General features: G+C 36.7%; 1 protein-coding gene across 1 annotated transcript in view; it reads left to right on the forward strand.

The window, feature by feature from the left end:
- Window positions 1-16,724, forward strand: part of GPC5 (glypican 5) — a 1,587,765-nt gene that overhangs the window by 883,753 nt on the left and 687,288 nt on the right. The gene's annotated exons all lie outside the window — the stretch shown is intronic.

A 16,724-nucleotide genomic window follows, 5' to 3' on the forward strand; every position in this document is an offset into this window, starting at 1 on the left:
ATAAGGGGTGAAGCTGTAAAACAAACAAACGAAAAAACAAAATGTGAAGCAGATTGTATCCCTCTCCTCCTTCTAATGTCCCAGTGATTCCATTTTGGAATTAGAACAGACTCTAAATGATTTAGCAGAGTCCCTGAAGTTGTTTGTAATGGATTTCGTCTCTCTTCTTGGGCGATATTAACCTTTCTGTATGTAGGATACTCTAAACTTTCTTACTTCAGGATATTTGCATTTTCTGTTTCCTCAGCCTGGATTGCTTTCTTCCTAACCTGATTTCTAAAAGAAATGAGGCTTAAGCCCCTGAAAATTGGAGTAGAGGCAGGAAGAGTTATTGGGATTATTGGATGCACCGAGAGACAGTGATTTCAGAGATCTTTTCTAGTCCACATCTTCAGAAACTTCAGTTTAGTCTAAGTTGTCATGTAGTCATTCTGTTACACTATTCATTCTTTTACTAGTACACATCAGTAACTGAAATAATCTAGTATCTTCATATCTTTACTTAGTATTTGTTTCCATCTTCCATTACATTATAAATCTCTTAAGATGAGGGAAAAGAACTGATGTAGAAAAAACAATTTGCCTATTTCCTAGATACTGCTTATACATGATAGGAACTCAAGAAATATTTTTGAATTAAGTGACTTTTCTTCTAGGTTTTCAAAGTATAACTTAAGTATGTTTGGGTACTAGATACATAAGGTATATTTCTTCTGTCTTTTCAAATAATAGTTTGGGCTTTGGAAAATTAACTTTTAAAGCCCTGCTGCTGCTAAGTCGCTTCAGTCGTGTCTGACTCTGTGCAACCCCATAGATGGCAGCCCACCAGGCTTCCCCGTCCCTGGGATTCTCCAGGCAAGAACACTGAAGTGGGTTGCCATTTCCTTCTCCAACGCGTGAAAGTGAAGTCGCTCAGTCGTGTTTGACTCTTAGCAACCCCATGGACTGCAGCCTACCAGGCTCCTCCATCCATGGGATTTTCCAGGCAAGAGTACTGGAGTGGGGTGCCATTGCCTTCTGCGTTTAAAGCCCTACTAAAATATAAAGTTGATTTTATTATATGTATAATTAGACTTGCCTTTTCTTAATGGAATATAAACTTGCTCTGGCAGGAAATTTAATCTGCTGGGGTTAGAGATATCTCCAGGGTCTGGAACAGTGTGGATGCATGGGAGTTGATCAATTATTGAATGAATAAATTAGTCCATGAATATGCACACTTATGAATGTTATATACTAGAGTCCAAAGTTATAAGAAAGACCCGTAATATTTCCTAAGGCTATATTTTTACATGCTTAAGAACAGATTGTATCTTCCATCAAGAAAATAACCTCTTTTTTTGTGAAATATCTGCCACTTTGATTTAATCTAAGACTTCTTGCTAACACTTTCTGGTGAAAATGGTTTTGCCATAAGAATTGATCATTTGACTGTGGAAGTGGTTCAGTTAATGAAGTAATTTATCAAAAAAAGTCTGACTCACTGTTGATGGCCTGATGTCTGGGCAGAAGTCGCCATATTTGCTTCACACCTACCTTTCAATACTCACCAGTTGCAGTTGATTTCCTTGATAGTATTATTTCTTCTCCTTTGGAGTAACTAATAGTGTGCAAGAGCTGGCTCTTACCAGTTGATAGGAGCCAACTATGTACACTTCTTCCCAAGTTTGCATTCAGTGACCTCAGGTTGGTAGCTTTAAATTAGTTAGGGTGGGAATAAATTACACCGTGATGATGGTCAAATGCTACAAATAAAAGCAGCTTTTTTGGTCTCTTTACCAGCCCACCACCATATATTTCTGAGCAGATATCATGCTTTATGGCAGCTACTTTTAGCTGTTTCCTGGGACCATTCTTGGAGGGTGGCATGGAGCCTGAAAGGACAATGGACTTTGGATCTCATCCCACTGCCTTTTTCCCACCGTGACCATGGGAACAAGGTAGCTTCTCTGGACCTCAATTGTAAAATGCATTTTTGTTTAGAGAATAGAAATAAGTTATCTATATAATATTCTAGCATAGTGCCTGGCACATAAAAGACCCTGAAAGACAATATCTATTTCCTTTGAAATGATGTGGTAGTGGGAGAGGCATAGTAAAGACAGACTTGGATGGAGCTTTTCTGTAAGATTACAGCACAACGTGCTTAACTATGCCCTCTTCAGTGACCAGTAATAGCCTCAATTAGGTGTATTTATTCTGGCCCATCTTTAAGTCATGTGTGATCCAAAGGAAGCTGGTTACCATCTATAGCACAGTGTTATCCAACAATGTAGAGAAAGGTTAAATGTAGTTAGAAACAAAGAGAACATCAAACATCTACTATAGTTATATCAAGCTGAATTTATGCAGTCAAAAGGTAAATTAACCTCTGCAGTGTGCTTATCTCCTTGAATGTTATGCCCTATCTGAAAGGATAAAATATCTGAGAACAGGTGGAATTTTAGTAACTTGAAACATTAAACAAGCATTGATATAGCACTCAAGTCTGGTAAAGTATGAATGCTATGGCTAGACTGAATATATGGCTTGTAGTTTGTTTGCTTTTTTTTTTTTAATTAGAGGAATAAGACCTGTGCTTCTGAAGATCATTTTATTTGTGAAGCAAGAGATTGATATTTGAATATACTGTACAGTAGATATCTCTAGTTAATTGAAGGTAATTACATTATAAAAATGCAAATACGTGTGAGAAAGAAGGTCCCTGTATGTTGCAATGAGATTTTTATTACATATCTACCAACATATTAAAAATGGATCTCACATCATTAATATAAACCTGTAAGAAATGTTCTTATTTCTGCTTTTTTACTTTTGATGCTACAAAATGATAGATGCATTCTAGGTGTTAGAATGTAATGAAAAATTACATATATAGGCAAGTATTTAGATGTCTAGGCATATATATATGTATTTATATTTCCATTATTTCTTAAATATTCTACAAAAAGTTTTTTTTCTGGATTATATTTCCTCTGCTAGAGGTTATTGTAAAGTTACACAAGATACCTAAACTGTTATTACAAGATAGAAAGTGGATTTGGAAATGTAGTTAATAGCAGTGATCAGAAACTAAAGAAACATTGCTGGTAATACACTCACTGAGTTGATATTTCTAAAAAAGAAAAAAAAATTACAAATGTCTTCTTTGAACCTAATTCTTTGAGTCAGTCGGATTTCAGTGACCTCTTAAGAGCTGCAAATGTGGATAAAACTGATTTCCTTTTGCAAAAGAATCTGAAATACATGATAGGCATACAAAATATACACACAGCAGCTAAAATAGAAGCATGATGTGATAAAGAGGAGGGTGTGAAAATGCTGTGGAAATTCAAAGAGCAAAGTGATTTCCTTCTAGCAGAAGTATTGTACATTGATACTTAATTTGAGCCTTTGAAGATAGGGAGTATCTTACCAACTTCTAAGAAAGGAAGATTTTCCCAGTACAGGAAAAAAATGTGAGTAAAGCAAATGAACAGAGAAAATCAGGTACAATCGTATTCATCTATTTGAACTGAGATGAAGAGAATAATAAGGAGAATAATGAGAGATAAGTCTTGAGGGGTTGCTTAAAGTGTAGACTGTTGGAGACTGTGGAAATTATTAGTGGTAGTGAGTCACTGTAGGGTTTGGAAGTTGGACAAAACATGAGAGCTCTGAGAATGGTTATTTTATTGCTGATACACTGGAGTGAGTTAGGATGGTGGGAAATCTATTTAGGGCTCTATGGCTGGAAATAATGGGACATAAAAATAGAAATAAGAGACATTAAAGATAAAGTGAAAGTAAACTAACTTCTAGTCATTCAGGTAAGAGAAGTCATCTGTATTTAGTGAAGGCCAAATGCACTGAAGTTAAGATACCATTCTGAATGGCCAATGCATCATGCTGCAAAGCAAATTTCTTCCTGTGCAGTACAAGTAATGCAGAAGTTCCGAGATTAAATGAAAGGATATACATGAACTAGACTTGTTCATTACACTGCTCTAAAAACCTTGTTATGGTTTTATCAAATTTCATAACATGGCTAGAAAAATGATCATATTAACAGAATTCTAAAAAAAATCAAAAGATCGGAGGGAATTAATGAGCTTAATTTTAGAAAGGTCAAAATGAAGATATTGTAACATTTTGGTCCCAAGAGGCAATGAATAGGATAGTGCAAGTAGGATTTGTTTACAAAATGGTTAATTATAAGGATGTTAACAGGATGTAAGGGAACTTCTAAAAATAATATATCAAAAGAACCCAGAGCAGATAGCAGCCCAACTGATTGTACCCAAGGCTGAATGGATGAGGAGCAGAAGAGAAGAAGAGTCTCACATTGCTATGTGGTCTTGAGAGTAGTCAAGGGCCACAGCAGACCAATGCAATCTCACAGGGAAAGAACAAAGGGAAAACTAGATGCTAAGCTTTTTCCTTCCTTTGGTATCCAACTGGGATTCCCCACTGGCAACTCTGATTCCAAGCCAAAGAAGCATGAGAACCAATGAAAGTAATCCATACATGTCAGCCTCCTGGGAGAGAGAGCAGGATGGAGGATAAAGCTGCACAAAGGAAGATACTCGACATAGATGCCAATCAGGAGACTGAATAAGTGTTAGTGTTAGTCGCTCAGTCGTGCCCGACTCTTTGCAAACTCATGGACTACAGCCTATGAGGCTCCTGTGTTCATGGGATTTTCCAGGCAAGTATACTGGAGTGGGTTGCCATTTCCTTCTCCAGGGGATCTTCCTGACCCAGGAATTGAACCCAGGTCTCCTGCACTGCAGGTGGGTCTCGTGCACTGCAGGCAGGAGACTGAATAGATGGATAGAAATTTGAGACCTTAGAATTTTTGAATTAGTAAGTACAGGTAGTACTGACAGTTGAATAATCAGATATTCTCCAGTAAATACCCCAGGCATGCTCAAATAGGAAACTTCTTTGAAGAACCTTTTGGGTAGTGACAGGTAATGACAGGTATTCTGCATTTAATGAAGTTTGTATATATTCGTGTAAAGTCGTTTGAAACTAGTTCCGTACTCTCATTCATATGTCCAGAAACAGGAACAACTTGTGTGGACAAATGGGAATGAATTGATTTTTATAACTTTATACTCCAGAGTACCTCTTAAGGAAAGACACATATTGGTAAAACAGCTGTGAAAGCAGGCAAAAAAAAAAACAAACAAACCACAAAACCCTCTATACTTAATTAGAATGGGGAATAAAAGAGCTAAGCATACTCTGTCTGAACTTCAAACGAAAGAGTTGATTCTTCATTTAGAAGCCACAGTTTTAAAAATTGGTGAACTTGTACAGAAGAACACCTAAAAACATGTGAAGGCCTTCAGGTTCTAGGTGGCAATAATGTTGGCTTCTACAGATTTATGCATCTAGACATATAATCTTAAAAATATTATTTTAATGTCACATGTCTTTCAATATTCAAAATATAAACTTAAAAATTTTAATAAGGATATGTGAACTTAAAATATCATATCCAGGCCCCATCTTAAGGAATGAAAGACAGTTTCTTGGGCAGGTGTTTCCTTTTTGCAATCACTACTAGTCTGAATTTCTCCATTAGCTCCCTTAATAGATTTTGGAATATTAACATAGAGATCTATTTCAACAGTAACACAGCTGGGTCCCTTGGCTTCAAGGCCTTTGGAACTTGCAAAATATTTGGCTTCTATCAATATTGTCATTTTTCTTCTCCATTTATTATCTCTTTATGTTGTCTTTAGTTATATTCTAAGGATTTCTCACAGCCTTACTAACATCAAAAAAAAAAAAAAGAGTACACAGTGTTTTTAGAGGGGATGATTCTATATAATTTTCTTTGCATACCCTTATTAAGTGTGTGTGTTAGCCGCTGGGTTGTGACTGACTCTTTGCTATTCCATGGACTGGGGCCTGCGAGGATCCTCTGTCCATGGAATTCTCCAGGCAAGAATACTGGAGTGGGTAGCTATTCCCTTCTCCAAGGGATCTTCCCAGCCCAGCAGCGGAACTCAGGTCTCCTACACTGCAGGCAGTTTCTTTACCATTTGAAGCACCGGAGAAGCTTATATACATACCCTTATGGGATACCTTCAGAATCATCTAGCATTAGAATCAATAGGATTCTGTATTCTGATTATTTGAAGCAGGTCAAACAGCATTGATAAAATGAATGTGTATTTTACTTTTTTTTAACGGGCCATCATTTCTTTACCTATAATTTTTATATATTCTTGGAACAGGCTTAATTTATTTGTAGAAATTGTTGGCTTGAAATGGAGATAAACAGATATATAGCTATTCTTGTGGGATAGCTCCTGGCGCATGGTAGTCACTCAAAGATAGTGTATTGTCATATGTCCATACATGTATGTCTAATTCATTGCAAACAGCACATTATTACCTTGAATACTCATAAAATTTCTGTCAGACATACTCTTATGTAACAAGGTAGAAGAAAATTAAAAATCAGCTATGTTAAGTTACACAGACAAATGCCCCTATCATTCCAGAACTTTTAAATCTGGAATATTGCCAGTGGTTATCTAGAGGCCTCAGTATTTGAGAGTCTCTGACACTTGCTACAGCTATGGGTGAATTTTAGTTCCACCATTTATTTAATAAGATTTTCTCATCACTTTTACTCATAATTTTCAAGTGGTTTAACTCTGTGCTTTCAAAGTGGAGCATGTACCTAATTTTAATCTATTTGTTTATTGACAAAGAAGAGATTTACTATGAAAACATTTACCTTACTCACTATGAATTCCTGCCAATTATAATCAATCCTCTAACTGATAATTCCTGGGACAAAATTATTCTGTTACCTTCTGTTAAACATTATATTACTTTCCTTCATTTATAAAACATGGTATCAAATATGCCTTATTTGATCTTCTGTGTTACTGATTTTTCATTTAAAAATCATATGAATAAATAGTTGCTGAATATCTTTGGAAAAGTATAAACACACAGCAGTAAATTTGTTCAGCTGAGACAAGATATTTAACTTTAGTTAAGTCTTTGAAAAGATTCAAAACAAAGTCAAAAATTACTTGAAGTAGAAAAAATCTGCTAGGGAGTACCTGGTAATAACTTGAGACTTATGACCTAAATGAACCTGCCTTTTGATATTTAAGTAATTATCCAGAAGAAAGAAAAGGTTTTATTTAAAATGTGTAATAATATGAAAAGTAATAAATTTCGGAGTTTGCTTTGTGTCACCAATTTATTATAAAATTGCATTACTAAGTTGATTCAAGCTGGAATCAAGATTGCTGGGAGAAATATCAATAACCTCAGATATGCAGATTACCCTACCCTTATGGCAGAAAGTGAAGAAGAACTAAAGAGCCTCTTGATGAAAGTGAAAGAGGAGAGTGAAAAAGCTGGCTTAAAACCCAACATTCAGGAAACTAAGATCATGGCATCTGGTCCCATCAGTTCATGGCAAATAGGTGGGAAAATAATGGAAACAGTGACAGACTTTATTTTCTTTGGCTCTAAAATCACTGCAGATGGTGACTGCCGCCATGACATTAAAAGATGGTTGCTCCTTGAAAGAGAAGCTATGACCAACCTAGACAACATACTAAAAAGCAGAGACATTACTTTGCCAACAAAGGTCCATCTAGTCAAAGCTATGGTTTCTCCAGTAGTCCTGTGTGGATGTTTTCATTTGGACTATAAAGAAAGCTGAACACCAAAGACTTGATGCTTTTGAACTGTGGTGTTGGAGAAGACTCTTGTGAGGCTGTTGGACTGCAAGGAGATCCAACCAGTCCATTCTGAAGGAGATCAGCCCTGGGATTTCTTTGGAAGGACTGATTTTGAAGCTGAAACTCCAGTACTTTGGCCACCTCATGCAAAGAGTTGACTCATTGGAAAAGACTTTGATGCTGGGAGGGATTGGGGGCAGGAAGAAAAGGGGACAACAGAGGATGAGATGGCTGGATGGCATCACCGACTCGATGGACATGAGTTTGAGTGAACTCCGGGAGTTGGTGATGGTCAGGGAGGCCTGGCGTGCTGTGATTCATGGGGTCGCAAAGAGTCGGACACAACTGAGCAACTGAACTGAACTGAACCTTGAGACTTGAGACTTAACAACATCTATGCATTCCAACAATTGCCCCTATTAAAGTGTGTATAATTGTTTTCTGATCAGTGCATTGATGTCAATGAAGGAGAATCTGAACCCTTTTTCATTTATAGCTGGAGAAAGGGTAAGACATATTTAGGACTTATTTTCATAATACAGCTCTGAATGTATTGGATTGAGAAGTAAATAGAATTAATATCTTGAAAGTAAATGTAATTAATACCAGACTCAAACCTTGTTGATGATTATTGGTAACCTCTAAATCTTCATAAACAGACTTCAGACAAAATCAACTCCGTGATACCCTTGTAACTGAGATTCTGGGGTGTTTTTGCCAGTGAAATTGGTGAAAGTTGAAGAGTTTTGTGAGAGTAAGATTTGCATTTTCACATACTGCTCAAAGGGGTATAAATTTGCAATCTTGTTTAAGATAATTTTAACAGTATGTGCCCAGCAAAGGTGTTTATAGAAAACAATTTGGGTATACAGGACATGTGAAATTTCTATCTAAATTTGAATTCAGTTTGCTTTCAAGCTCCCATTCTGATGTTGGTAGAGACCATTTATAATTGTCAGTTCAGGTCCTCTCATTTACTTCAGGTTTATAAGTTGTTTGCCTTAGAGTAAACATTTAATCACAATCAGTTTTTCTCCCTTCTCCTTTCTTTTCTAGTTTCATTTCTGGGTTGCCTCTAAAGGCAAGCTGAAGCTTCATGTAATATTTTGAACAAATAAGATGAAAGGAGTATAAGAGGCTTAATTTTTGCCTCCAATGTTCATTTGAAATGTATTTTGTGGAGGAAGACAGTATTATTTTCTACTTATTGTAGAATAATAAAACTCCTTCAGTGAAGTTAAGTGGAAAACAGACTCAGTCCAGTACTTAGAATAGTCTGCCTTTTTTTTTTTTATCTCTTCCTTCTCTGCTTAATTCTTTGACTTGAGTTTCTAATTTTACTAACCAGTGATACCTGGTATAAAATCAAAGCAAGGAAGAGACAGAGATACCAGTGACTGAATGTTGTTACCTGGACTTTCCTATGCTTTCGAACTGTGGTGCTGGGGAAGACCCTTGAGAGTCCCTTGGACTGCAAGGAGATCCAACCAGTCCATTCTGAAGGAGATCAGCCCTGGGTGTTCTTTGGAAGGAATGATGCTAAAGCTGAAACTCCAGTACTTTGGCCACCTCATGTGAAGAGTTGACTCATTGGCAAAGACTCTGATGCTGGGAGGGATTGGGGGCAGGAGGAGAGGGGACAACAGAGAATGAGATGGCTGGATGGGATCACTGACTCAATGGACATGAGTCTGAGTGAACTCCGGGAGTTGGTGATGGACAGGGAGGCCTGGTGTGCTGCGATTCATGGAGTTGCAGAGTCGGACACCACTGAGCAACTGAACTGAACTGCAGGTTCTTAGCACTTGAGTTTTTCCCCTACAATGGAATCAATACATTTTTCAGTGTTGGTTTCCTGCCTTGGTTTGAGCAGAGCAGTTCCTCACTGGCTGGTGATTCACTGCTTCTACAGCTCTGCTTCAGAAATGGACCCATGCTCAGGTCACATCACCCCCTCATTGATCCATTTGGGAAGGTTCTGATGGAATTCTTATGCTCGCTTTCACTTGTGGGGTCCACATCTTTCAGATGGTAGACTCTCATGCCATTTATGACTCTGGAAAACAAGTTAAATCCACTGCAACAGCAATTACCTTCTGGGATGCAGTTGGAGCAACTAACCACCTTGTTCCTCTCCTAGATTTTCACACAGGAATCAATCTTCTCTACCTACCAAGGCTAGAATTCATGTCAAGGTTTTTTTGGAAAACCCAGTTAAGTCTAGCTGAAATTATTAACAGAAGTAATAGCTAGCTTTTGGCTAGTCCTGTATCTTGGTGGTTAGGAGGGCGCTAAAAACATAACATATAACATCACTGACTCAATGCATATGAGTTTGAGCAAACTCCAGAGATAGCAAAGGACAGGGAGATATGGTGTGCTGCAGTTGATGGGGTCATACAGTTGGACACGACTTAGCAACTGAACAACAACAACAAGCATAACATCTCTCACAGAAACTCTCTTCAGAGACTCTTGCAAATCTCCAAATATTCAACATGGATGAGTTTTCTAAATTACATCTAAGCCTTTCCTTGGAAACTGTGTGATGTGGCTTAAGAAATCAAGATTTAGTTCCATTTTTTTCTTCACATCTGTTCATAGCATTCTTATGTTTTCTTGGTAGAAAATCTATTATATAATATCCATCTTCATTCCTATCTTATTACTTGATTTAATTAACATGAAACTTCAAAACCAACTTTCTTGAGATTAAATATCTCTAAGCAAAGAACATCTATATTTGAGTTAACAGCTATACATTTAATCCTTAGGACCTTAAATTTCAGTTGTCAAAGTAGTTGAAATAACAAAAATTACTGAAAATTCTATCAATTTTCCAAAACTTATCTCAGTTCTTATGTAATATCATTTGTGTAACAAATGATCATCAAAATATTGTAGCAACATGATAAACACCTTCATGTTTAAAATTTAAAGGTAAATGATTTATGAAAATGATAAAAATAATAGGCAAGTGACTAATGACTTCTGGTTATCTTTTTGTAAATGAAATTGTTTTACTTCTTTAGTGTTCATTTTCTAATTTTGTTAATATAATACTACATAAATGAGAATGAAAAGATTACATGGTTCTAAATCACTTTTCAGTCAGTATCTCACATACTGCATAGGAAATTGAAAGTTTACTAAATGCTTTAGAGGTCAAACTCTGCAAAAAATTTCTACATTTTAATAAGGAATTTAGTATTGTGTGGGAAATATTGACATTGATTAGTCATTGGTAAGGTAAATGGGTCATCATCTCTAAGATATGAAAAATATATTTTCACCTAAATGGGACAAAAATAAATCTCTGCAGATTATATATTATTCATCTAAATGAGAATGATGTAAAACTGATTCCTGCTAGCTTTAAAGAATTGATTAAGAGATAATGGTTAATTACCACTAATTATATTAGCAGAATGATGTACTGGTCAATGGAAAAACTTCACTGCTTTCACATTAAAGACTTTAATTCATGACATTAAACACTTGATAATATAGTACTCTATGTAAATATTGAAAAAGGTTGTTAAATTTTAATAAAGTTTGGACAATGAAAAGAAGTTGATATTTATCTTTCACCCCTTTTTAGAACTTTATGCCCCAGAAGTAATAGAAATGACTTATCAGATAAAGAGGTAAAATTCCCCAGTCCTCCTCATAAATCATATGCTGTTTTTGAAAAAGAAAACTTGGATATTCATTTGATTTAGCAAGTAAAAGAAAATTATTTGAACTTAAGAATATCTCCTGTGCCTTTGCATTAGTGAATATGAATCTCTGCTGCTGCTAAGTCACTTCAGTCGTGTCCGACTCTGTGCAACCCCATAGATGGAAGCCCACCAGACTCCTCTGTCCCTGGAATTCTCCAGGCAAGAACACTGGAGTGGGTTGCCATTTCCTTCTCCAATGTATGAAAGTGAAAAGTGAAAGTGAAGTTGCTCAGTCGTGTCCGACTCTTAGCGACCCCATGGACTGCAGCCTACAAAGCTCCTCCGTCCATGGAATTTCCCTAATATGTATCAAATCATTGTGTAGAAAGATGCTTTGGAACTTAGCACACAGACAGTTTTATAAGACTAAATGGTTTCCAGAGGAAAAACGTCAAGCTTTTCTAATCCTGCATTTTTGAGTGTATAAATTGCTCAAATATTGGCTTCTTTCTGAAGCTATTTAACTTACTGTTTTAGTAAATTTTTGTAAAAGAGCAAAAATAAACTTTAATACAACTTAGTGAAAGTATAAAACTACCAATTCCAATGATTAGGAAATGTGAAAAATTATGAAAAGTAGTTTTAAATGAATGGATGATACATATCAATGATTGCTAATAAGCGAATGAAGAAACCATAATAGAATTTATGGATTTTTCAGAAATGATTGTAAAACTTTATAATATTTTTTGTATTTCTACTTGATTTCTTAAAAAGAGTTTTATTTCCTCCCAAATTAGGAAATGGGTTCCATATTACTTCAACTGGAAGTTTTCTTTCTATGGTTGCCTTCTATATGTACCTTTTAATCAAAATAGAAAATGTAATTAGAAATAGAAAACTTAGTCACTGGTGAAAGAAGATCAAAAGAGTAAGGCAGTCAAAGCAGTACTTTCATCACCCCTTTTAAAGGATATAGTCAAGTTAGTGATTCAGTTGGGGAATTTGGAAGGAGAAAATAGCAATTAAATGGAAAATCCCTCTAGCCAATCAAATGCAATTGTGAACACACTTGAAAACAGCATATGATCGAACATTACATAAAATATAAGATACAATATATCTAATAGAAATACCTATTGAGGCTTTACAATGTGCATAGTATTTATAGTCAGGTATTTCCTTTCCTAAACTTATAGCTTTAACACAATAAGCATAAGAAGAAGGAAGCAAAGAAGTGCCTGCTTATGTTTGAGGGGAGGAGAAGCAGAACTTCCCTGCCGTTTTTCCTGCAGGTTCTTGTGCTGTCATGGAGCTTGGAGCTGCTTTATAACATTTGATTTATATTTGGTGTCTAGCGTTTCATAAGTGCACAACAACTAGAACTGAAGCCAGAATCTTATTTGTGGAGATGCTCTGCAGTGAAATGTCAACACGGGGCATTTGTGTTTTACTTTTATTGCTTTCATAGATAGTCCATTTTGTGACAGCATGATCCATTTGAATAATGTGACATTTGGGGGAAGTTTTGAAATTGATTTTTATTCAATTGGTATTAATGTTGGGTTAAGACCTGATGTAATAAAGAAAATAGATGTCATTCTCCATCTGTCTTTTAGAGGGAAGGAGTTTGGGCCAGGAGGCCAACAAGTTGGAAAGGCGCTTCATATTAGCATGAATGCCTTGTGTTCTACCTCATCTATTTTTCAGAGCACACTTAAAATGTTCATTTGAGGGGAATGACTGGCAGATAACAATCAGATAGAGCGTAGGCAGTAGCAAGTCATAGACTGAGACAAAAACATCTTAGTGGGAAGATGATAGATTTCATTACCTTATAGATGATCGTAATGGGTATTTTATTCAAACATGCTTCATATGGTGTACAGCCTCAAGTTAATGGAATAATGTAAATATACTTCTTCCGAAGCCTTAAGGAAAAAAAATGGGCCAAATGACAATTAGATCCTCGTATCACTTTTTCATCATTACTCTCACATTCTCTCATTGCTTCATTAGTGTATCCTGAGTATACCCAACCCTGAATAAAGCTATTGGCTTGTCCTGGAATTCCTGCCCTACCATTGTCAGGCTTTCCCCAGCTACCAGTGGGGTCCAGTCTCTTTCTTATATCCTAGCATGAAGATGCAATACCTTAGTTTCCATTTTGTATTTCACAGTAGCCACTTTAACTTAATATGAAGGAGTTTAAGGTCTCTCTCCATTATACAGAAAATGAGAGAATTAGAAATGTAAAACAGAATACAAGGAAACAAACTTAGAATGTAGGCCTTGTGAGATAAGTTATCACTTTGACATTGTTAAAAAATAGTTTCATACTAATAGAGAAATTGCTTTTGAATTGTGGTGTTGGAGAAGACTCTTGAGAGTCCCTTGGACTGTAAGGAGATCCAACCAGTCCATTATGAAGGAGATCAGCCCTGGGATTTCTTTGGAGGGAATGATGCTACAGCTGAAACTCCAGTACTTTGGCCACCTCATGCGAAGAGTTGACTCCTTGGAAAAGACTCTGATGCTGGGAGGGATTGGGGGCAGGAGGAGAAGGGGACAACAGAGGATGAGATGGCTGGATGGCATCACCGACTTGATGGACATGAGTCTGAGTGAACTCTGGGAGATGGGTGATGGACAGGGAGGCCTGGCGTGCTGCTGACTCATGGGGTAGCAAAGAGTCGGACATGACTGAGCAACTGAAATGAACTGAACTGAACAGGCTGTTTGCAGCACAAAGGATGCACCCCCAAGTTGTACCAATACACCTGGCACTCACAGTGCAAACTTGCTTTCTGCCATTCAGCCAGGGAACTCAGCTTAATGTCATAAGGAAGAAGCTTTTTCTTCGTCCTCTCCAGTACAACATTTCTTTATCATTTTTCTTCTCATTACTTTCTATTTAAGAATAAGAAAACTTGTGCTTTCCAAGGATTATTCCATTCTTAAATAATATACTTTTTTCCCCTTTCTTCCATGAAGTATAACATTTAGGGGATAGAAGGAAATTGATCTTAGAAGTCAGATAATACTTCAAAGCCTAGATGTATTATATTGGGTGTTATGGAATCTAGATGGTAACGAATCTGTCTGCAGTGCAGGTGATCTGGATTGGATCCCTGGGTGGTGATAGTTCCCTGGAGAAGAGAACTGCAAAACACTCCAATATTCATGCCTGGAGAATTCCATGGAGAGAAGAGCTTGGTGGAATATAGTCCATGGGGTCACAAAGAGTCAAACACAACTGAGCAACATACACTTCACTTCACAAAGGTCTTGCCACATAGTGATAAATATCCTGTATCTCAAGGAATCCTTTCCAGCTTAGGATCATCAAAAAATTATGTTTTCTGCATATATTTTCTACCATATCACTTCCAAAAATGCCAAAGAGGCCAACTAATGATGAAGCTATATGGCTAGCAGCTGAATTTATATTTGGAAGTTGAAAATAACAATCATGATTAAGATCAATTACATGATTTGTTGGAATATTTAAATGCACTATCAACTATATATATATTTTTCTAGCATATTTAATAGCAATGTAATTCTCTAATGTCTGTTTTCCAAACTTTTTATAGAAATTGACACATTTTTCCTACTACATTAGCTGTAGTCTAGATTAACTGTCATCTCACATGTTAGCAAAGTAATGGTCAAAATTCTCCAAGCCAGGCTTCAACAGTACATGATCTGTGAATTCCAGATGTTCAATCTGGATTTAGAAAAGGTAGAGGAACCAGAGATCAAATTGCCAACATCCATTCGATCACTGAAATCATCCAGAAAAATGTCTACCTTTGTGTTATTCACTATACCAAAGCCTTTGACTTTGTGAATCACAACAAACTGTGGAAAATTCTGAAAGAGATGGGAATACCAGACCACCTGACCTGCCTCTTGAGAAATCTGTATGCAGGTCAGGAAGCAACAGTTAGAAATGGACATGGAACAACAGACTGGTTCCAAATAGGAAAAGGAGTACGTCAAGGCTATATATTGTCACCCTGCCTATTTAACTTATATGCAGAGTACCTCATGAGAAACACTGGGCTGGAAGAAGCACAAGCTGGAATCAAGATTGCTGGGAGAAATATCAATAACCTCAGATATGCAGACATCACACTTATGGCAGAAAGCGAAGAACAACTAAAGAGCCTCTTGATGAAAGAGAAAGAGAAAGAGGAGAGTGAAAAACTTGGCTTAAAGTTCAACATTCAGAAAACGAAGATCATGGCATCTGGTCCCATCACTTTGTGGTAAATAGATGGGAAAATAATGGAAACAGTGACAGACTTTATTTTCTTGGGCTCCAAAATCACTGCTTGTGGTGACTACAGCCATGAAATTAAAAGACGCTTACTCCTTGGAAGAAAAGCTATGACCAACCTAGATAGTATGTTAAAAAGCAGAGACATTAGTTTGCCAACAAAGTTCCGTCTAGTCAAAGCTATGGTTTTTCCAGTGGTCATGTATTGAGAGTTGGACTGTGAGGAAAGCTGAGTGCCGAAGAATTGATGCTTTTGAACTGTGGTGTTGGAGAAGACTCTTGAGAGTCCCTTGGACTGCAAGGAGATCCAACCACTTCATCCTAAAGGAAGTCAGTCCTGAATATTCACTGGAAGGACTAATGCTGTAGCTGAAATTCCAATACTTTGGCCACCTGATGCGAAGAACTGACTCATTTGAAAAGACCACGCTGCTGGGATAGATTGAAGGTGGGAGGAGAAGGAGATGACAGAGGATGAGATGGTTGGATGGCATCAGTGATTCAATGTTCATGAGTTTAAGCTCTGGGAGTTGGTGATGGACAGGATAGACTGGTAGGTGGCAGTCCATGGGGTCACAGAGTCAGACATGACAGCAAGTGAACTGATAACCTTCAAGTTATCAACTCATTTCAGAGAACAAATATACTAGTAACAAAAATAATGAAATGACATTAGGAAAAAAGGAATGGATGTATAGATATAAAATCAACTTTTAAATATTATTATATACTATTATAAACTAATTTTCATAACAAAACCAAGCCAACAAGATAGGTCTCTGAAAGAGGTAAAACAGAGTTGAGCCTAGCATTTGATAGAATATTTTACTTCAAGGTCTTTGCCAGTGAATAACTCTGGGCAACCTTCATAGAAACCAAAAATAACAGAATAAAAATTTTAAACAGGATCCTAGAGACTGAGAAGCAAAGTTTTAACCTTCTTTATGATATCAAAGAACATAAATTAGGTACCAATTGATGATTGGTGTACTGTTATACCTTGGTAGTTATAATCTAGACTATCCAGAGAGATCTGCTTTGTAAAGTCTTACTTTTCCAAGAACTAGAAGG

Source organism: Oryx dammah, unplaced genomic scaffold, assembly GCF_014754425.2.
Source record: "Oryx dammah isolate SB20612 unplaced genomic scaffold, SCBI_Odam_1.1 HiC_scaffold_24, whole genome shotgun sequence".
In the NCBI taxonomy this organism is placed as follows: Eukaryota; Metazoa; Chordata; class Mammalia; order Artiodactyla; family Bovidae; genus Oryx; species Oryx dammah.